This window comes from Agelaius phoeniceus, chromosome 5 (genome assembly GCF_051311805.1).
Source record: "Agelaius phoeniceus isolate bAgePho1 chromosome 5, bAgePho1.hap1, whole genome shotgun sequence".
Lineage (NCBI taxonomy): Eukaryota > Metazoa > Chordata > Aves > Passeriformes > Icteridae > Agelaius > Agelaius phoeniceus.
In genome coordinates, this window is record NC_135269.1 from 17,794,449 (window position 1) to 17,813,488 (window position 19,040).

General features: G+C 43.5%; 1 protein-coding gene across 7 annotated transcripts in view; it reads left to right on the top strand.

The window, feature by feature from the left end:
* Positions 1-19,040, top strand: part of LOC129119895 (potassium voltage-gated channel subfamily A member 5) — a 197,799-nt gene that overhangs the window by 8,786 nt on the left and 169,973 nt on the right. Inside the window, exon 2 of one of the 7 annotated variants that reach the window (XM_077178436.1) lies at positions 17,492-18,195. The exons of 5 other annotated variants lie outside the window; for them this stretch is intronic. The gene's annotated coding sequence lies outside the window, so the exon portion shown is untranslated. Of the gene's footprint in view, positions 1-17,491; positions 18,196-19,040 lie in introns of those variants that run through there. One more of the 7 variants, XM_077178430.1, reaches the window with a different exon arrangement.

Sequence of the window (19,040 nt, forward strand, 5' to 3'; positions counted from 1 at the left end):
TCAACACATTTAAAAATTCTTCCTCTTCCTCCTCCCTGCTTAAGTATAGGTAGAAATGCCTGTGATTGGAAAGGTGAAAAATTATTTGAATTATTTAAGCAACATAAACTTATAATTCTTTTTTCTGTCTTGTTTAAAATTATTTGAAAATCTAATGGGGTGTGATTGAATGCGATTCATTTAACAGGAATTTGCAGAGCAAATTGTATGAGTTTCTCAGTTCAGAAAACAGTAATTTTCAAGGCAGTGCTGCACAAGGGGGCTATTGTGAAAATACATGGTGTTTTATTATGCAAGGGAATGGTGCAAAGAGAAGCAGGGAGTCTGGAAGGTGACAAAGCTTGTTCTGGGAAGGAATGCCCTCTAGTTTAAGCTTAGCCTCTGTGCTCTGAAGGAGAGAGCGTTCCTTTAGCCACAGAGGAAGCAAAAGGAATAGCAGGAATCCACAGCTGAGCTATACAAACATTTGACTGGCTCCCACAGTTGTCTCTGGGGGAGAGATTTCAGCCACTGGGCAAAATACCTGCACAGTATCTCTCAGGATCATGTTTTAAAAGTCTGCCCAGTTCATTGAAAGGATACAGGTACCTGCCTTCAGGAGAATGTGCTGAAGTGTGGATCTAAGGCAGGCACTGGCATCTTCCTGCAGGCCTGGCAGAGTAAATTCCAGCGACCAACAAAATTTGGGTCAGATTCCCACTTGTCTCCCAGAGTATCTCCATCTCAGTGATACATCCATACAATGGAGCAGAGTCTGAGAAGTGCAGAATTCTGGAGCACGAGAGAGAAGTCTCTCTGGAAAGCTTGGAAACGCTGGGTATTTCAAAATAGCATTTGCACTGCTTCTTGCTAGTGGAAAATGGAGTAGCTCTGTTCTTAAAAAGGAAGCTGGATATTCCACTGAGGGGGAGATACAAATTCTCATAGACATCCTGACTGCATCTATATTAGAAAACGAAATGTGCCCAGGACCATTCCCTGGCACTGAGGCCAGCTGGCAGGAGACAGGCTGAGCTCCTGCTGCCAGAGGCTCGCTCTGAAACAAGGTGTTCGGCACTCAGCCTGCTGGGCTCCCTTCCTGACCTCTGCTCATGCCCACATCGTGCCTAGGAAGTATAAGTCTGTACCCAAGCACTACCCAAGAGAGTGCTTGGGTACAGACTTACCAGCATGGCCAGGAGCCTTGAAGTGTAGTTGATTGTGATTAATTGCTTGGGAACATTCCCTCAAACTCTGGAGGTGGCAGGTGTAAATACAGCCCTGCTTTGATGCCTCTTGCCCTCAGGTAATTTTTGGGGTATCTTAAAAGCTTTACACATTTCCCCCTATTGGCACATTCTTAAACAATAATCAGTCTCTATTCGCTGAGAACAGCTATTCCTGCCAAAATCTTTTCTCATCTAATTCTGCTTCCACCTGCACTCGTCTATATGCAACTTTAACTAAAAATCACCACACTATTCCAGACGCACACAGAGGAGCACAAGTGGATCTGACAGTGGGAATGGGATACTGTTGCTTTGGTTTTTGGCGGATTTTCCTGTTTGCCTGGCCCTAGTGTAGGCTGCATCTTGTTTTTCAGTCACTGCATCTTCTAACTCTGCTTAGCATTCCAGCTGAGGCCCTGGTGGCCATGCATATCCCCTGGTCTTGCTGTCCAGCAGGGTGCATCACAAAATTACTGGAAATTAAACAAACAAACAAACAAACAAACAAAAAAGAGTGGGGACACTCTGCATTCTAGTGCTGAAGAAACCAAGGACCACCCAGCACAGGCAGAAAGTGGGCCAGCATTAGAATTCTTCTGTGGCTTCAAGGTGAGCCTACATGCCAGTGGTCCCCAGAGAATGAAACATGAGTCTAATACAGTCAGAGGGAGAAGAAAAAGCAAAGTTCCTACTTCCTTCTGCTAAAGTAGAAATAAACTTCCATTTAAAATCTTTCCTGTATTCTTGGGTCTTGACAGCTCTAACTACAATAGTTTAAGATGTCAGTGCTGTCAACCACCCTAAGAAGATGTTGAGAAGTAAATCAGTCTGAAGGGACCACTAAGGACAAGTGAACCTATTGATGGGATTTTTCCTTCAGCAGATATGTGGGCACATGGTTTAGTGTGGGTGTGATATAGAAAAGACCAAGAGAATGTGGTGGTTGGAATGCTGAGGTACACCACCTAGAAAAAGTGATGGAACTTTTTGTGCCAGGGAATCACTCCTTGAGGTCTGTTTCATCAAGTAAGGCTGAAAACTCTGTTTATTGTATTTATGTGTTAATATTTAGAGACAGGACACATAGTGAAAATGTGTATGTAGAAAACATGAAGATTTGCAAGAAAGCAAAAGTGTAATTCGGATGCCAAGCACATCCTGGAGGCAAGCAGATGCAATCATCATCAGAGCCAGTAAAGAGAGGAGGGCTTTCTAATTATTTCCCAGAAGTACAGCAGTTGCAAAGCCATTTTTGCAGCATTCATCAAAACTTTTATTTGAAATATCTCAGAAGCACACCCTGCACTCTGTTCACTCTGTAGCTGCAGATTAGTCCTACTGAAGGCAACTGGATTCCATTCCAGGAATCCTGCTCAGATAGACTTGAGCTCTGCAGTCACATCCTTTGTTTTCCTTGACTCCTGACAGCCCAAATTAAACAGAGATCTCTCTTAGCAGTGAGGGAATGCTGACGGCATTCCACCGTGCTGTGGGCACAGTGTGGAAACAATATCACTTCTTGCCTGGCCTCAGTGTGGCCAAATGGCAGCATGATGTCCTGGCTACATTCGTCCCTCAGGCAAGGCAGGTGATGCTGGGGAGGGGTGTGAAGGGTCCAAATTTGGAAGAGAAAATAATCAGAGACTGATGACTGGAACAAAATGCTCAAGCCAAAATGCTTTCTCCCTAGGGAAGCTCTCCCACAGCCAGATGCAGTGTTGTTTAGCAGTCTGGATTTCATTCCAGGACTGCACGTGGCTCTTAAGGTCCTGCCTGAGACTTTTTTTTGTCTGATGTTGGGTAGCAAACCCAAATAAACAGGAAGTCAGGCCTGAACAGGAATATCACATATCATCCACTTCTCATCCCTGTAAAATCCATCCCCATTCCCTTGTCTGATTTTCTAATTGAATCATCATGGCTGTAAAATCACACTGTAAAATTTCCTCCTCTCATTTGCAGAGAGCCCAGAGGAGGAGCCAGTATAACATATTTAGAATTTGTTTTCCTTTTTAGAAGGGGCTTGCATTTTGGGTAATTTTTTTCCTGGGCTAATGTACATCTGATGTCAGACTCCCCAGATGAGAATGGTTAGACTGGAGTTGACATTTTTAGAAATATGTGCGAATGGAAAAATATCCTGGGAGTGCTGCCAATGGCTAATTTTGTGAAGTCTTAGTCTCTGTTGGAGAGGAACCATGAGCCAGGTACCTGTACTGAAAAGAAGCCTTGCTCATAAAGTGTCTTGCTCAGGTGTGTGCCAGACATGCCTTCTCAATTTAAAGAGAGGGCAGAAATTAATTTCAGCAGGCTGTGACTCAGCCAGGCACTATTCAATTCCCCTTTCTGATCAGATGACAAACAGCCAGTTAGCATCTTTCCCAGAGGGAGGTACAATGACCAGAGAAGTTCCTGGCAAAAAATGGGTTTTCCAAGGTTGAGCTGTGAAGTGGTGCAAACAAATCTGCTTGACCTGTGGCTGTTCCTTCTAGTTTGGTACTGACATGACTGGGACAGGACAGCTTAGAGCTGAGCTGGCTTGCTGCGAGCCAAACCTGCAGCTTTCTAATTCCCGGTGTGCTGGTGGAATTGGGAGGATGAGTGCAGCTGATTCGTGGTGCTGCGAATGTCAGCAATTTTTATAGGCTTTGTGGGGGGCTGGTGTTTGCTGCCTCATCAGAGCAAATGCCTTGTTGGCAGGTGGCAGGCTCACACTGAGCTAGCAGGGGGTGGCACAGGGGCTAGGGCAGTGCAGGGCAGGCACTGAGGGCGCAGCATCAGCTCGCTGCAGACAGACGGCTCCATCTCCAGCCAGGGCTGCAGGCCGCCCCCGCTGAGCTGCTGGCTCTGGGTCTCGGTGGGAGCCTGGAGCTGCTGCTCTCCACTGAGGCCAGTGCTCAGGGAGCAGCTCTGTGCTGAGCCTGCCCTGCTGCCTGGCAGGATCAGAATGTGCTGAGCCAGCCCTGGCTGGGTGCTCCAGAGAGCCAGCACAGCTCTCCTCCAGCTTGGTGGGCACATCAGCCATCCCAAGGACAGTGGCAGGGTGCTTTTGTGCACACCATCCTTCTCCCATCCTGTCCTGGTTTAGGGCAAATTTGCGAGGAAACGTCCAAAGGGGTTCTTCTAGAAAGCAAATTCAAGCAGCCACTTGTCCAGACAGTTCAGGAAAATATTTCCTTGGAGAAAAGTGGAAGAACTCTGTTTATTTAACAGGCAAAGCATTCACCAGCACAAAAAAACTGTACAATATTAAAAAATAAAACGTCTTGCCAATCTGAAGACATGACAAACTCAGACAGTCCCCTTGGTGGGCTGTAGCTCAGCTCACTCAGTCTCTTATCAGTCCCTCCGGTGCTGGAAATGCCATGGCTCAGCCTGGGCCCATGGGCCACAGGTGCGAGCTGCCAGTGCTCTTCTGGGTTTTCAGTCCAGAGCAGGTTTAAACAGTTCCAAGAACAGTTCCCAAGAACAGTCCAGGGAACTTCTCTGCCTCTGCTAGCTAAACACTAACTAAAAGCAAAGGAGAGCTCTGTCCTGCTGTCTGTCCGTGCTGCAGACAACACAGTCCAGGAGAAGGATGCAGGGGAGCAAGTGCAGTTCCTGAAAACAAACTATGCACTTCTTCTCTTCCCCCTTTGCTCTCAGAATCAGTCTAAAAGGTGCAAAACTCATTTCTGGGCTAAACAGACAAATGGGGATATGAGCATCATAAAGTCATCCCAGCACACATCCCTCTCTCTCTTCTGCAGGCTCAGCAGGCTCTGCCTCATCATCATCTCCCTGCTGATTTCCATACTCCAGGCTGAGTGGATGGGGCTGTGCCTGGTGCTCCTTATTGAACAGTCATCTTCAACATATTTATCAACCACCTGGATGCAAGAGTTGAAAGCACCCTTCAGCAGGGTTGCTGGTGATGCCAATATGTCCCATGGAGTACATGTTCTGGCCCCAGTAGGGCTCCCAGGCTTGGCTCGTGCTGGGGACAGTTCCCCACACAAGGACACCGTGGCTTAGTGGTGGCCTTAGCAGCAAATTTGGGTACAGCTATTTTCACATACAGTTGGCTCTGCGGAACACTGCAGAAATAAGTTTATCTCAACTCTGCAGACAGCAGTGGACTGAGCTGGGTTTGGTGTGGAGAAGGGTTTGGTGGGTTTTTAGTCACTCTTTTGTTCATCAGTAGCTTTTGGACTTGTTAGCCACTTGCAACCAGCTTTGACAAAAGGACACTGGCCTTGAAGAAGCTAAGGCTTCTTCTTTTTACAGCTTTTGAAAAGGTAGCTGGCTGCTTGGGGAAAGAAAGACTGGAATTAAAACTGCTTCTCTTAGGAAAAAGCTGTGGCATGACCTGTCCTAAACTGTTGCTCTCTCAACACAGGAGAGACCATGGTATGTTCACAGACTTCTCTGAAGTGCTACAAATGCCAATTAGATGGGATTTACAGGGTAACAGCAAGAAGCAGAGTTGTGCTGAGAAATAAGGCAAACGGTGCCTTGTATCTTGAGGCAGAGTTCCTTCCTTCCTTCCTTCCTTCCTTCCTTCCTTCCTTCCTTCCTTCCTTCCTTCCTTCCTTCCTTCCTTCCTTCCTTCCTTCCTTCCTTCCTTCCTTCCTTCCTTCCTTCCTTCCTTCCTTCCTTCCTTCCTTCCTTCCTTCCTTCCTTCCTTCCTTCCTTCCTTCCTTCCTTCCTTCCTTCCGACACTTCTGACACTTCCTCCCGACACTTCCTTCCTCCCTCCTTCCTTCCCTCCATCCTTTAAATGTTGAGGAAAGAAAACCTTGTGCTTAAAGCTTGTATCCTTTTCTGCTGCACTGCAGTGGTAAGCTTGAAGGGGCAGGAGGAAGAGAGGGGAGGCTTTTCCAGGGAAGAGTTCATAAGAATGGATCTTTGTTTACATTTTTAGGCTGTGGCCATCATGGAGTTTCTGGATTAGACCCTTCCAGTGATGTCATATAAAATGTGGCTCGTAGCCCTCATGTATTTTCTCTCTGTGAGCAGTGAAGCAGCTGGGTGTTTTAAAAAGAAAATATAGGTGCATATCTATTAGCAATGTGTGACTTCTGAAAGGAAAGTGCATCTCAGAGCTGTCCTTTGTCCTCAAAACTTTGGCGCCTGAAGGAAGTGTCACTTCCTGGTCCCTTAAGGTGTGAGGGTTTGCTGTGCTTGAGGGAAAAACACCAATTGCTTTATGTATCAGTTTGGGGCTCCGAGCTGATGGCTTTTTATACCTTGGGCCTTGTTTCTTGAGGGCTCAAGTCTAGGGCCAGTCTTGTTCAGTTATTTATCAGTGACCTGGATGCAGCATTTGAACACACCACGAGAAATTTGCTGGTGGCACCAAACTGGGAGGTGCTATTGACTTTCTACAGGGCCAGGAGGCTTCGAGAGGTTGGAAATTTGGTCTGTGAGCCATGGGGTGAAATTTAACAATAACAAATGCTGGATTCTGTGCCTGGAACAGGGGAATGCTGGGCAATATACACTGGGAGAGGAGTGCTCAGATAGTTGGGCCTTTCCAACTGAAAATAGTCTATGTTTTTGTTCTATTTTTTAAAGCTATGAATCACCCTGGAGAGAGGGGCAGTCATCCTTGATTGGTTCACACACAGGCAAATCTGGGTGAGGATCAGAAGGCATTTGATTTGCTGCCATTGTTAAGAAAGGCTGCAGAATTTTGTCAGTGATGGATTTCTGGTGAAATCTGTTCAAAACCAGTGATGAAATGCTCACTAGACCAGAAAAAATCAACACTTCTGACTTTATGTTATGCAAAGCACACGGTTTCTGTACCAAATCAGTGGGGAAGAAGAAGAGCATCCTGTTTGAAATCCGATTTTTACATTATTCTTATGATGCTGTGCAGTCTGAGTCATGACTGTTGAACACTCAGCCTGTGTTGAACATTCAGCCTCTCTCAAAAACCAACCTGATTTTGAAAGGTGGGAACTGCTGCAGAAGAGAGGTAGAGGCCCAAACATCCTCACCTTGAAGTCTGTCATGGCTTACACATCTAGAAAAATGTTCAGTGAAAGCCATGTATGTGCTTTATTTTCCCTTTATGTTCTTTCACCATGGTGAAATAAGTGTAGCCGCCTGCTGCAAAACAAATAGAATGTAATCTTCCATTTTTATCTTGACCATTTTGAAATAGTCGGTTCAAATAGCTAAAGAATGGCATGCAGGCAGTTTGTGAAATCATTTTGCATGAAGGGATTTCAAAAAGCTTCCCCAAAAGCTACCTACAAGTTATTAACTCACATTTGGGGACCATCTGCCCAGTGGCTTTTCAAAATAATGCTATAAGAACACAGGCTAAAAGCAAGAAATGTCTTACAAAAGCATATCTTCCAGAAAATGAAAAAAAAAAATAAAAAGAAAAAAAAAAGTAAATGGAAAAAAAAAAGAAAATAGAAAAAAGAAAAGGCAAAATCCACCATAACTGAGCCTTTCCTTTTGTTATAACTATGTGATAAATCAAATTTAGGAACAGAAGTGTATCTGGGGCTTTGCCACAACACATGTATGTTCTGAAAATCATCTTGTAGTTCCTGTTGCAGAATTTTGCTCCTGCTACATTTGTTTGTGGAAATTGCAGTGAATGTAAAAGGGACATTACTGTAGCTCTTCAGATTGTACAGGCAAGAATTTACAGCAATTTTTCTTCTCTAGAGAATGACCGGAGATTGGAGAGGTTTTTTTTTCTAAATCCGTAAGGTTTCACCTAGATGGGAACACTTGGGAAGCATGATCTGAATGGGAATCAGAAAAATATAGTTCTTAATTACAATGACTCAAAATGTTGCACACACCTTTGTGGATAATCACATGTGGAATAAGGGTAGGCCTGATTTATGAGTAACGTAGTCCACTTTGGAATACCAAAACAAATTTAATCTCTATTATTTTAAATAAGAATTGCTGTGCAGGGACTAACCAGGGCAAACATGGGTTTTTCCTTGGTAGACAGTCCCCATTTTTAAATGTCATCTCAGAAGTCAAGGAGGACACTGAAGTCATTGCAAACAGACATGCCATCTCCATAATTTGTTGTCCGCACAAGGGAACACTTCAACAAGGTGCTGAGCAACATTTTTTTGATGAGCTGCATTCCTTTTATCAGCTGTGAGTGTTGAGGGCCATTGGTATCACCCATGGTGAAGTACAGGTGGCATTGAGAGTGACCTGTGCTGCTCAACACCACTTGTTTTGTAGCTGTTGCCGAATTTCATAGGCATTGAATGAAGAATAACTTAATCCTAGAAGGGATGAAAAAACCTTTCCCATTCTTAACTGCAGAGCACTAACCCCTGGGATCAATCCAGTAGGGGGATGATCAACATCCATACAAAAAGGCTGAGAAAATTGGGGTTGTTCAGCCTGGAGAAGAGAAGGCTTTGGGGTGACCTCACTGTGGCCTTCCAGGACCTGAAGGAAGCCCACAGGAAAGATGGAGAGAGACTCTTGACAAGGGCCTGGACTGACAGGACAAGGGACAATGGGTTCACACTGGCAGAGAGCAGGTTTAGATTGGATATCAGGAAAAAATTGTTCCCTGTGAAGATGGTGAGGCCCTGGCACAAGTTTCCCAGAGAAGAAACTGTGGCTGCCCCATCCCTGGAAGTGTTCAAGGCCAGGCTGGATGGGGTTTGGAGCAACCTGGGCTAGTGGAAGGAGTCCCTGCCCATGGCAGGGGGTTGGAACTGGATGATCTTTACCAACCCAAACCATTCTGTGATTCTGTGACTGGAATTTGGGCCAGAGAGATGCCCACTCCACCCTTACTTGATTCAAATTGTGTTTCGACTCTGAAGACCTAATCTGCTGTAGAATTGAATGGATGTTTTGCAACTGGCTTCAGCAGACAGAGAGAGGATGAAATAGCACTGGTGCTGATTTTGGTAAACTTTCCCACTGCTGGTTGGATGGAGCAAGGGTTTGTCTGAGCCCTGTTTTTTGAACTGGTGGCAAAAATCACTTTTGAAAAGGATCAGGATGAGGCAGTTATTCCCCACTGTCAGTTTAGAGCCTAAATTATGAATCAATCTGTTTCTGTGGTCTCTTATATAAGGCTGGGTATCACTGCCAGTCCATAATGCTTAAACTGGGGAAAATAGAGCTGGAGAAGGTGGAAACAATCTAGGCAAATGGCACTTTTGTACTTTCCTTAAGGAAAGGGTTGCAAGTGCTGAACTGATACGTAAAGACCTTTTGTAGATTCACAGCATGCCAGATTATTGAAAAGATAGCTGGAATAGCAATCTATTCCATGTTTTTATTTTTTGTAATTTATAGTCTGCGTATTTCCTTCAGTGTCCTGGCCCTTTGGAATCCAGTTCAGTTTTTGGCTTCTCTGAATTACCTCTGTCACTAAGTTCCGTAGCCTAATTACATCTTTTGTTAGAAAGTAATTCCTTTACCAGCTTTTAAATTTTCTGCTGTGGATCATTCACACATCTCCTGTAAGGCTTCTTAGCCAGCTTTAAGCTCCAGCACCTAAAGCTGGATCCTAAAATGGGCTGATCCACAGATTACTGTAAAGATGATATTTTCACTTTCACTCTCTTTTTCTCATGCATCCTGTCACCATTACAGCTGTGACTGCACCCTGTGTAGTGAACTCAAGCCTTCACTTTGCAGGTAGTGAAACTCTTTACTGGTGGTCTCTCATAGGTGGAATTTAGAGCACTGACTCTAAATTCTAAGTGGTGGCAGCCAGGTCTCTTGAATATTCACTGTTGGTTAAGTTTTAGCCTGATTCAGATTTAAATCTGGGCTGGCTTCTTTTTAACCAGCATCACTATAAATACCCAGAATGTTTTTATTCAGAACTCAGACAAAAATTTAGATCTCTGTGATATATGTGAGGATTTTTTCTAACACGTTATGCAGCTGCAAATTCAACTGGCCGTTTTGCTGCATGTTCACCCAGCTTTTTCCTCTTTCTCTGAAGAATCTCAACATTCCTTTTATCCTAACTACTGTAAATGAATTGATCATTGGTAGACTACTCTGTCTCATTTCTGTCTTTCCAAAGAAAATTAAAATATTCAGTGGAACACAAGCACCAGGGGGACTTGCCTGGTCTTCTACCATGATTACACCAGGTGTGTCACAGAGAGGGGACATTCAGCCTTTCTTGAAGCAGTTGCAGGCTTCACAGGAACAAATCTGTTCCAGTACCTGAAGGGACAAAGATGGAGAGAAATTTTTTACAAATGTAGTGTCAGAACAAGGGGAAATGGCTTCACACTGACAGAGAGCAGGTTTAGATTGGCTGTTAGGAAGAAATTGTTGCCTGTGAGGATGGTGAGGCCCTGGCACAGTTGCCCATAGAAGCTGTGGCTGCTCCCATGCACTTTCCTGAAAAATCTTTTGTCCCTTTTCAGTTTGTGAATGGCCTGGTTCTTCCTACAGCCACCAGAGTCATTAACAAGGCTGTCTCACCATGCTGCCCTGTTAGTTCTGCTAGCCTCCATGAGTCACAGCAACACCTCCCACAAGCTCTAGCAGCACCTGTGGAAGTCACACACTGTCAGACTCAACACTGCCTTGTGCCAGCCTAAATTTGCCTTTGTCATAGGCAAACCCGACCCAATGCTGCATTTCATGAGGGGAGTTGCTGTTGTTTCAATAAAGCCTGTGTTTTTTCTGATGGCAAGGTGCTCCTGGTCTACATTCCCAGTTCACAGAGCAAAAGTCTGTGCTCACACAGCCTGTGTGGGAGCAGGAACAGAGGAAAGGCAAAGCCACAGAAACATTGCTCTGATACTGCTGAACATACCAAGGCTGGTCTAATTAAGCTGGAGGTGAAAGAGTTAATCTAGGCCTTGCCATGGCAGCCAAAGGGTGCACTTTAGGTATTTGCCAATATCTTACTCAAAACCAGTAAGTCCCAGTCCTGACACAGTAGAAGACACTTGGTTGGTGGTCTCTTATTTTTCCTTTTTCACAGGGGTCAGAACTGAGCTCAGGGCTCAGTTTAGACATTTTGGATAGCATAGTTCAAGTGTAGGATACTGATCTCTGCCAAGAACTTAAAACTGAATCCAGCCACCACAGAATCAGGTAGTTCCTTAGGAAAGTTTGTTAGACTTGTCAGTATTGACACTGGATTTCAGATGTTTATTTGCTTAATTACTCTTTTGATAAAACCCCTTATTAAGCAATTCTGCTCTCCATCTGGTGCTGATCTGACTTAAAATACAGCAAGATTGGCAACTCATTAATTTATGGACAGGATAAGTATAAAATTTGCATAAATCAGTTAATACTAGAAAGTACAAAATTTGTAGTTTCTTGAAAAAGCAAACTGTGAACCTTTCCTCTTAGGACAGAAACTCTTTGTGAGATGGAGAAATATCTCACATGTTTCTTATGACAAAATATCGAGTATGATATTTTGGTTTTTCAGATTCCTTTCCCATTGATTCTTGTTCTAAATATAGAACTATACTTGTCTTGAAACTGGTGACACGTTGTGTTCAAGGCAAAATTCCTGCTCTCTAATGATGTGGTTTTATTTTTAAGGCTTTAATCTTACATCAATAATTTTAAGTGCTTTTCAGTGATGCTCTGAGCGAGGAATTACCATCCTTCTTTGTTGTTTTCAGTGCCAGATGACATTTTTATCCAATGGTAGGCATTCATTTGCCATGAAGATTGAGTTCCAGGAATGCAGTGTATAGATGTGAGGCAATTTTGATCATTGCTCTCTGGAAATCATAGTGATTATATGCATTTTAGTAGTTAGTTTACCCTCTGGATTGCAACTCCTTCTTCTGAATCATTAGAAGGAAATCACACTAGTTTTGTTTTTTTTTTTCCTGAAATATTAAAAATCTTGTTTAAAATGAACCCCCCTGCTCTAGCTTGTAGGAAGTGCAGGTTACCATCTGTGAGAAGTGGCAAACAGTTCATCTCACATATGATTGAGGAAACCTTTGCCAGAGAACTCGGGATTGAATCAGAAATGTTTCCATGAAAAATGTATCTTCCAAGCACCTAACACCCTCCAGAAAAAAACAGTTAATGGAGAAAGTCCCTTGCTTTGCTCTATTCCATTTGACAAAAGTGTCCCTGCATATTCTTTTCCTTGTGTTTGGAAAAGACTGGGAGGAAGTGCAGAGACCAGCTTCACGTGAATGAAAAGCTGCTCTTTGCAAGTCATTTCCTGACTGTTCTGAGTGATGGCTTTCACAGAATCCTTAGGGCTGGAAGGGACGTCTGGAGCTCATCCAGTCCAACCCCCCTGCCCAGGCAGGGTCACCCAGAGCAGGCGACACAGGAACACATCCAGGCAGGTTGGGAATGTCTCTAGAGGGGGAACTCCAGGCCCTTCCTGGGCAGCTGTTCCAGTGCTCTGCCACCCTCAGTGGAAAGAAATTCTTTCTTCTGCTGAGTTGGAACTTGTGTTTAGTTTATGGCCATTGCTCCCTGTCCTCTCATTGAGCACCACTGAAGAGAGCCTGGCACCATCCTCTTGACATCCTCTTTGAGATATTTTTACGTCCTTTCCTGACCTTCTGTGCACCTCAGGTGATAAGACAGAGCTGAGAAGTAAGATATGGAAAGGGTTCCTCTGGATTCATAGAGTCTGCTTAGAACAGCTGCAGACAAAGACAGGTTCAAGACAGGAGGTTGCAGCTCAGGACAAACCTTACTTTAAAGGACTGCTGACAGGTGTTTGACAGCAAAAACTTTAGTACCAAGGAGCCTCTCTGTTAAACAGAAAGCTCACAGCAGGACACTGCTGCATTAACAAGATTTTCTCTGGCTGCTCCAATTCCCTTTAGCTTTTTTTTTTTTTTTTTGGTAATCATCTTTCAAACTGCAGCAGCATTTGTTGTCCTGAGGTGCTGATTCCAGTGTTCCAGTGGAAGAGATTTTAGTGGAAGCTTCTCCTGCAGTGTGCACAGGCTTCATTTCAGGTCAGTAATCACATCCTCCTCAGCCTCTCCTGGGGCTCTCACATTGATCATCCTCCAGCTGGAAGAATTGTCTGAGAGGAAGGGCATGACTGTTGTGTTGCGGTCACATTTCTAGACTGAGGGTGGACTGAGGGAAGCTTCTGCCCTTTGGATTCTGGGAGACCTGGCATTTGGATGTGGTGTGGGTGTGCAAGCTGTCAGCCTTCCTGCTCCATCATGCTCATCTGTCCCCCTCCAGGCAGCCAGTTATGCTGGGGAGGGACAAGAGGAGAGGGCAGGGCATGTGATGGGTGACTTGAGCTGGTGTTCGGGTTCTGAGCAACAAAGTCTCTGCTGGATGAGGCTGCGTCACCAACAAAAGGCTCATTGACTGTTCTGAGTCATCATCAACAGTCCACGAGAAGGACTTGAGTTGATGTGAGGGGGTAGGAAGTTTGCCCCAGGACAAATCTGGACAACAAAACATCCACAGAAATAAAACATGCTTTATGTTTTCCAGTGTTACCTGGAGAGCCAGATGGGAGCAAAAAGAAAAAGCAGGAGGCCAGGGGATCTAAAAGCTTGTGAGAAAGGGCTCTTTGACATCCTTTGCTACCTTTTCCTGGGAAAGCTGGAATAACACTATGGATCACAAGTGATCCTTCTGCTAAACTGACTCTAGAACCAGGCTGACACCTACCTACCTTCTCAGCAAAAAAGGGCATTACTTTGGCTAGATACACTCAAAGGTACTGGAGAGCCCATTGCTTCAGTACCTGTGTGAAGGGAATCTTGCTACTGAGTAGAATTTCCACAGCTAAGTTAGGATTTTATTCCCCTTTCCCCAGATAAATGCCTTTTTTTTGTAAATATTCTGTGGACAAGGCTTCTTTGGCATCTTTCAATAAAGCTCATTTTTTGAAAGTGGCAGGGCAAAAGAGGAGGAAACATGTAGAGTGAGATTTGTCTGTTATTTTCTAGTATGAATATTTTTTTTGAAGAATGATATGGTGTCCAATTGCTGCTTGAAGTACTCCCTCTAGCCTAGAGAATATTTGCTTGTTCACATAAAGAGCGAACCTTCTGTGCTGTTGGCTTCCAACTGGTTTGGAAATGCCCTCAGGAAGATATAGATGGAAGTTCAGATAGAGGGAAAGGAGGGAATTTGGATTCTTGAGCAGGGGCTGTCATCACTCCATGAGGAGGTAAGAAAAAATAATTATGCTTCCTCTGATCAGCCTCATTTCTGGGAGGAGGTAGAATTTAGGTTCCTAACTGGCAAACTCCGTGTTACTTCTGGATTTAAAGAGAAGCCAGAGTCCAGGCACTTGGGGAACTGAATCCCCTGGGAAATGAGAGTGCAGGATTCTACAGCAGGAGACTGCACTGGGGTTTTGATATTCTGCATTTGGGATCACCATAGCTGTATGTGCAACTAGTAAGGATTTCAACATCCAGTTCCTCCTGTGACCTGGCCTTCCCATCCCACATCAGGGAATTGTGGTTTTGCCTCAGGAAGCATCAACCCTGCTAGTGTGGCATCGAGGACCATATCCCTGAGGTGATAACCAAGAAACATGTAAGGAGCAGCTCTTTTACTCATCTTGAATTACATTCACCTGTCTCTCAAGAGCCCTTTCCCCCCTCACAGGTTGAGCCCTGTACTTTTACTAAAGGCTGGTGCAGTGCCAGCTATCCATGAGAATGTCTGGAACTGGGACTTGCATCCAGACATGTCACTAAGGCTGTAAAAACAAGGAAGAACTGCAACCCTTACAAGTGCTGAAGACAGTTTGCAACAGCCAGAGGAGGTGTGTGATAAACCAGTAAATTCTGCTGCCTCTCTGTGTTCTCCAGAGTGACCTGGAGCTCAGGCAGTAGTGATGTTCTCCAGACAGCTCTCCACGGCTTCCCTAAGACACCAGTGAGCCATGAGATTGAGGCAGAAATTCCAGTGTGGGGAGGGTGTGAGTCATGAGATGGTGAGTGAAGGAAACAGCAGGATAAAAATAACAGAGCCCAGTGTGATGCAGAATATTAATCTCCTGCCCTGTGTTATCCTCACTTGTATTACAGGCAGCACTCTGCTGTAGTGTAGATGCTCTGCTGCTCAAAACAGATCCCTCTGTGCTACTCAGAAAGATTATGGCTCAGGATGCCAGATTGCAGGGACTCCTAATACTCCTGCCTCAAGTTGGCTGAAAATTCTTAATCACGACATTCCTTTCCTGCTGTAGAAAATACGTAATCAAAGAGCGTCAAAACGCTACATTCATATTTTTCATGTTTACATGGAAATGTAAATTTCAGTTAATTAAATGTCAATTTCAGTTAGTTTGACATCACCTGAAAAAAAATATTTATTCAAAATTTAAATTACTGAAGTCCATTTCATTTTCCAACCTTTTTTTTTCCTCTCCTTCTTCCTTCAAAAGGAGAAAAGAAAGGAGAAGAGTATGAAAATACCATGAAAAACCCACATAATACTCAAGTTTGATTCTAGCTAACATAAATCAGTAGGGAGAAAAAAGGAAGAAAAGTAGAATTGATAAAATAAAATTAAAAAAAGAAAGCACCAAATATTTTATTTTGAGATGTGAATCTCTCTTTTTCTACTCAAATCTGCCATCAGATTTGATAAGCCTAGTTCTGAGATCATTCACAACCAAATCAGGATCCCTTCTAGGGAGCATTTCCAGCTCAGCCACTGTGAGATTTCTAACCCAGTCCCCTTGACATTTCCTCTAATCACTGGACAGTGATCTTCAGAGAGCTCTTGGGAGCCTAGGAAACCTCTGATATTTTTCAATCCAGCAAGGAATCTGGGCACCATAAAGACAGGAGGAGCTTTTCCTTTAACTTCAAAGGGTGCCAACTCTGGCACTGAGGCTTCACTGCAGATTAACATGTGGGGAGCTCTTCTGACAGAAACTGCCTTTGGTATTTCAGAGTGGGGAGAACTGTTTATTTCATTTCACACAGATTCACTTCAAAACCTTTCCAAAGGATTTAGTTTTGCTGCTTTTTTTTTTTGTTGTTGTTTCTTTTTTTTTCATGTACGTCACCTTTGGGCTTAAGTTCACTTTCAAGACTGTAAAACTTTACCAAAACTGGGGAACAGCCTTCTGAGACAGGCAGGGATGTGGCTGTGTGGTCCCCATGCTGCAGGACCCACAGGGTGAATGAGCAATATTTGTAGGGCTCTCTCTCCTCTTTGCCCTTTCAGGGCTGCTTTATGAAGTGAAGTGTTTGCACACACACTGAAAGAAGTCACTGTTCAATTATGATGGATTTAAGGGGGATGTGTGTATGTGTAAAATCATGTGGTTCAGGTGTGCAGTTATGGCCACAGTCGTCCTTGCTCCCTTTCAGACCCCATTGAAACCAACTTCTTTCATCCCACTGAGCTGAAAAATCCCTTTGTTTCTACTTCTTTCTTTTCTATTTTGTCTTACAGAAGCTGCCTGGGAAGCTGCTTGGGAATAACTTTTCTGGTTTTAAATATTCTTCTTAAGCAATCTCCTGTTATTTTTTACTTTTATATTTCCATCTATTTAACTTATTCCCGCATACCAAGTCTTTTTTATTTTCCAAGGCATAAAGAAAGAAAGATTTATTTTGGAAGTTCTACAAAAATGGAAGTCATTGTAATCATGATTTGATGTCCTTGGAACACACTTTATTTACTATTTGTTTTTATTAGGACATTGTTCAAATGTAACTTTAAGCCCAATAAGGTTCCAGGACTAATCTCCTGGGAGAGGATATTTATGGTCCATATTTTCAGAGAGGGAGATTGGAAGTAGAAAAAGGCTTAAGTATTTAGGCCTTGCTTCAGCTCTGAAGGCAGGGGAAATCTGCAAATAGTTACTTGACCAGTTAAAGGAGAGGGTGGCATGTGCAGATGCCCAGCTTCAAGGGGCACTTGCATTCCATGTGTGCTCATTCCAAGCAGAAACATGGGCCTCAGACTGTGTGCATTACTGCAGGGGAACTGACCTATTTTTCTGGAGAGGAAAAATCTACCATAAAAATCTAATTTGCAAGGATTGTGGGAGTGGAAACAGGGCTGGTTTTTTTTGTCTCTAGGATATTTGGTTATGCAAACAAATTGATGAGGGAGAAACTTCCAGCAGGAAAACTGTTGATGGTGCTCAGTGTCACTCAATTAATTGTAACACTCTTGAAAGGGAAGTGAAATAATGGTGAATCTTTCAGAGAATCAGAGAATCATGGAATGGCCTGGGTGGGAAAGGACCTTAAAGATCCTCTAGTTCCAACCCCCCACCATGGGAAAGGACACCTTCCACTTTGTTCTAAGCCATAATTTTGTGTCCAGTGTAGAGCCTAATGGTTTTTCCTCCTTAATCAATGCAGCTTTTTGCATGACACTGTCCTGATTGCCTTCCTCCTGCAGACACTGACCATTAGGAAGACACTGCTGCAGAGTCTGAAACCAAACCAGCCTATTCCTTGTTCTCAAGTCATCTTGGGTTAGAAGCTGCTGAAAAACTTCCTTCTGGATAAATAACTGTGATGTCCCCATCATCCCCAGAATTGGATTCCTTCACTGGGATTGCTGAAACACTGGTCTGCTCCAAGGTTTCTCTCATAGAAGAATACTTCAGCTTCACAACAGGAGTGAGAAAAGTTTAAATGCTTTAGGACTCACTCCTAGGCACAAGACTTTATCATTTGAGCTTTTGTTTGGAAATAAATTGAGTTCTTGTCATAGATTGGGCATCTTATCCCCTGCTTCTTACATATCAAACTTTCTCATAATTCTAGAAGAAGATTCAAGTGTTTGTTCTCTTTCTTTTATTGGCGCTCATCTTTATTTATTTTGTATTCTTGAGATGTGCTGCATCTCTGGAGTTTGTATTTCTACTTTTACCATAAAAATGCTGTACATACAAGTCTAGAATGCATCTGAAGATTAGTCTAATTTTTCATGTGACTTTGACTTGAACATTTTTCTGTTTATGTTTATATTGCTATTTCAAATATGTTCATTACCTGTATTCTTTATGCCTGTTTCCCATCTCTCTAACTCAATAAAATAATGTCCCCATTCTTCAGAACCATGCCCCGTGTGCGTGACAGTGATAACAGTTTCTGAATAATAATGACTGATAATTTTAAATGTGCTAATCTATATTTATATCTATTTCTATGTCTATATGTGTCTGTCACAGCCTGAAAATCTTCTGATGTGGGATTTGAGACGGTGAAAAATTACCAGCAAGTGGTAAGCTCAGCTCAGGAATAATTCTTCATAAGTCTTTTTGGACTTGAAAGGTAGATTTTCCTGCTCCATAAAGGTTTATCTTCTTTATTTCAGTTCTCATCCATGGCTAAATTTAGAACTGATATTACATGAATCAGTGGAGTGTCACCCATTTCACCAGTACTTCCCTGTGCAGCTCTTGGAACTGGATGCTGTAGGACCTGGCCCTGCCTTGTGAGAGTCCTTTAGGCAGATTCCCAGCTGGCATGAACCAGCCTCATTTCCTTGACATTAGTGGAGATCTTCTGGTTTTGCTCACTGAATGCCTCAGAGTTTACCTGCATTTAAATGCAACTTGTTTCTGTGAATCACAAACTTTTTGAAGGAATTTGTTTGGGTTTTTTTGTAACCCTCTCTACTCAGGAAAAGAGTACCATGACCTGGGAGATCTGTGGGTTGATGGAAGCCTTAGGCCTTTAACTAGAGAACTTCATCCTTGTCATGTGGATCTTCCCATTCCTTGCAACTCCCCTGATTTTCTTTTGCTGGATAGATCCAGTGAGGTGCTCAGTTCTGTGCTGAGGCATAGTCTTGACTGACATGAACAGATGCACAAATGGATGCAGGACTGAGGCTTTAATGAGGAGATTTCTGAGTCTGGAAACAGGCTTTGATCTTAGAGTCAACTTATCAAAATTC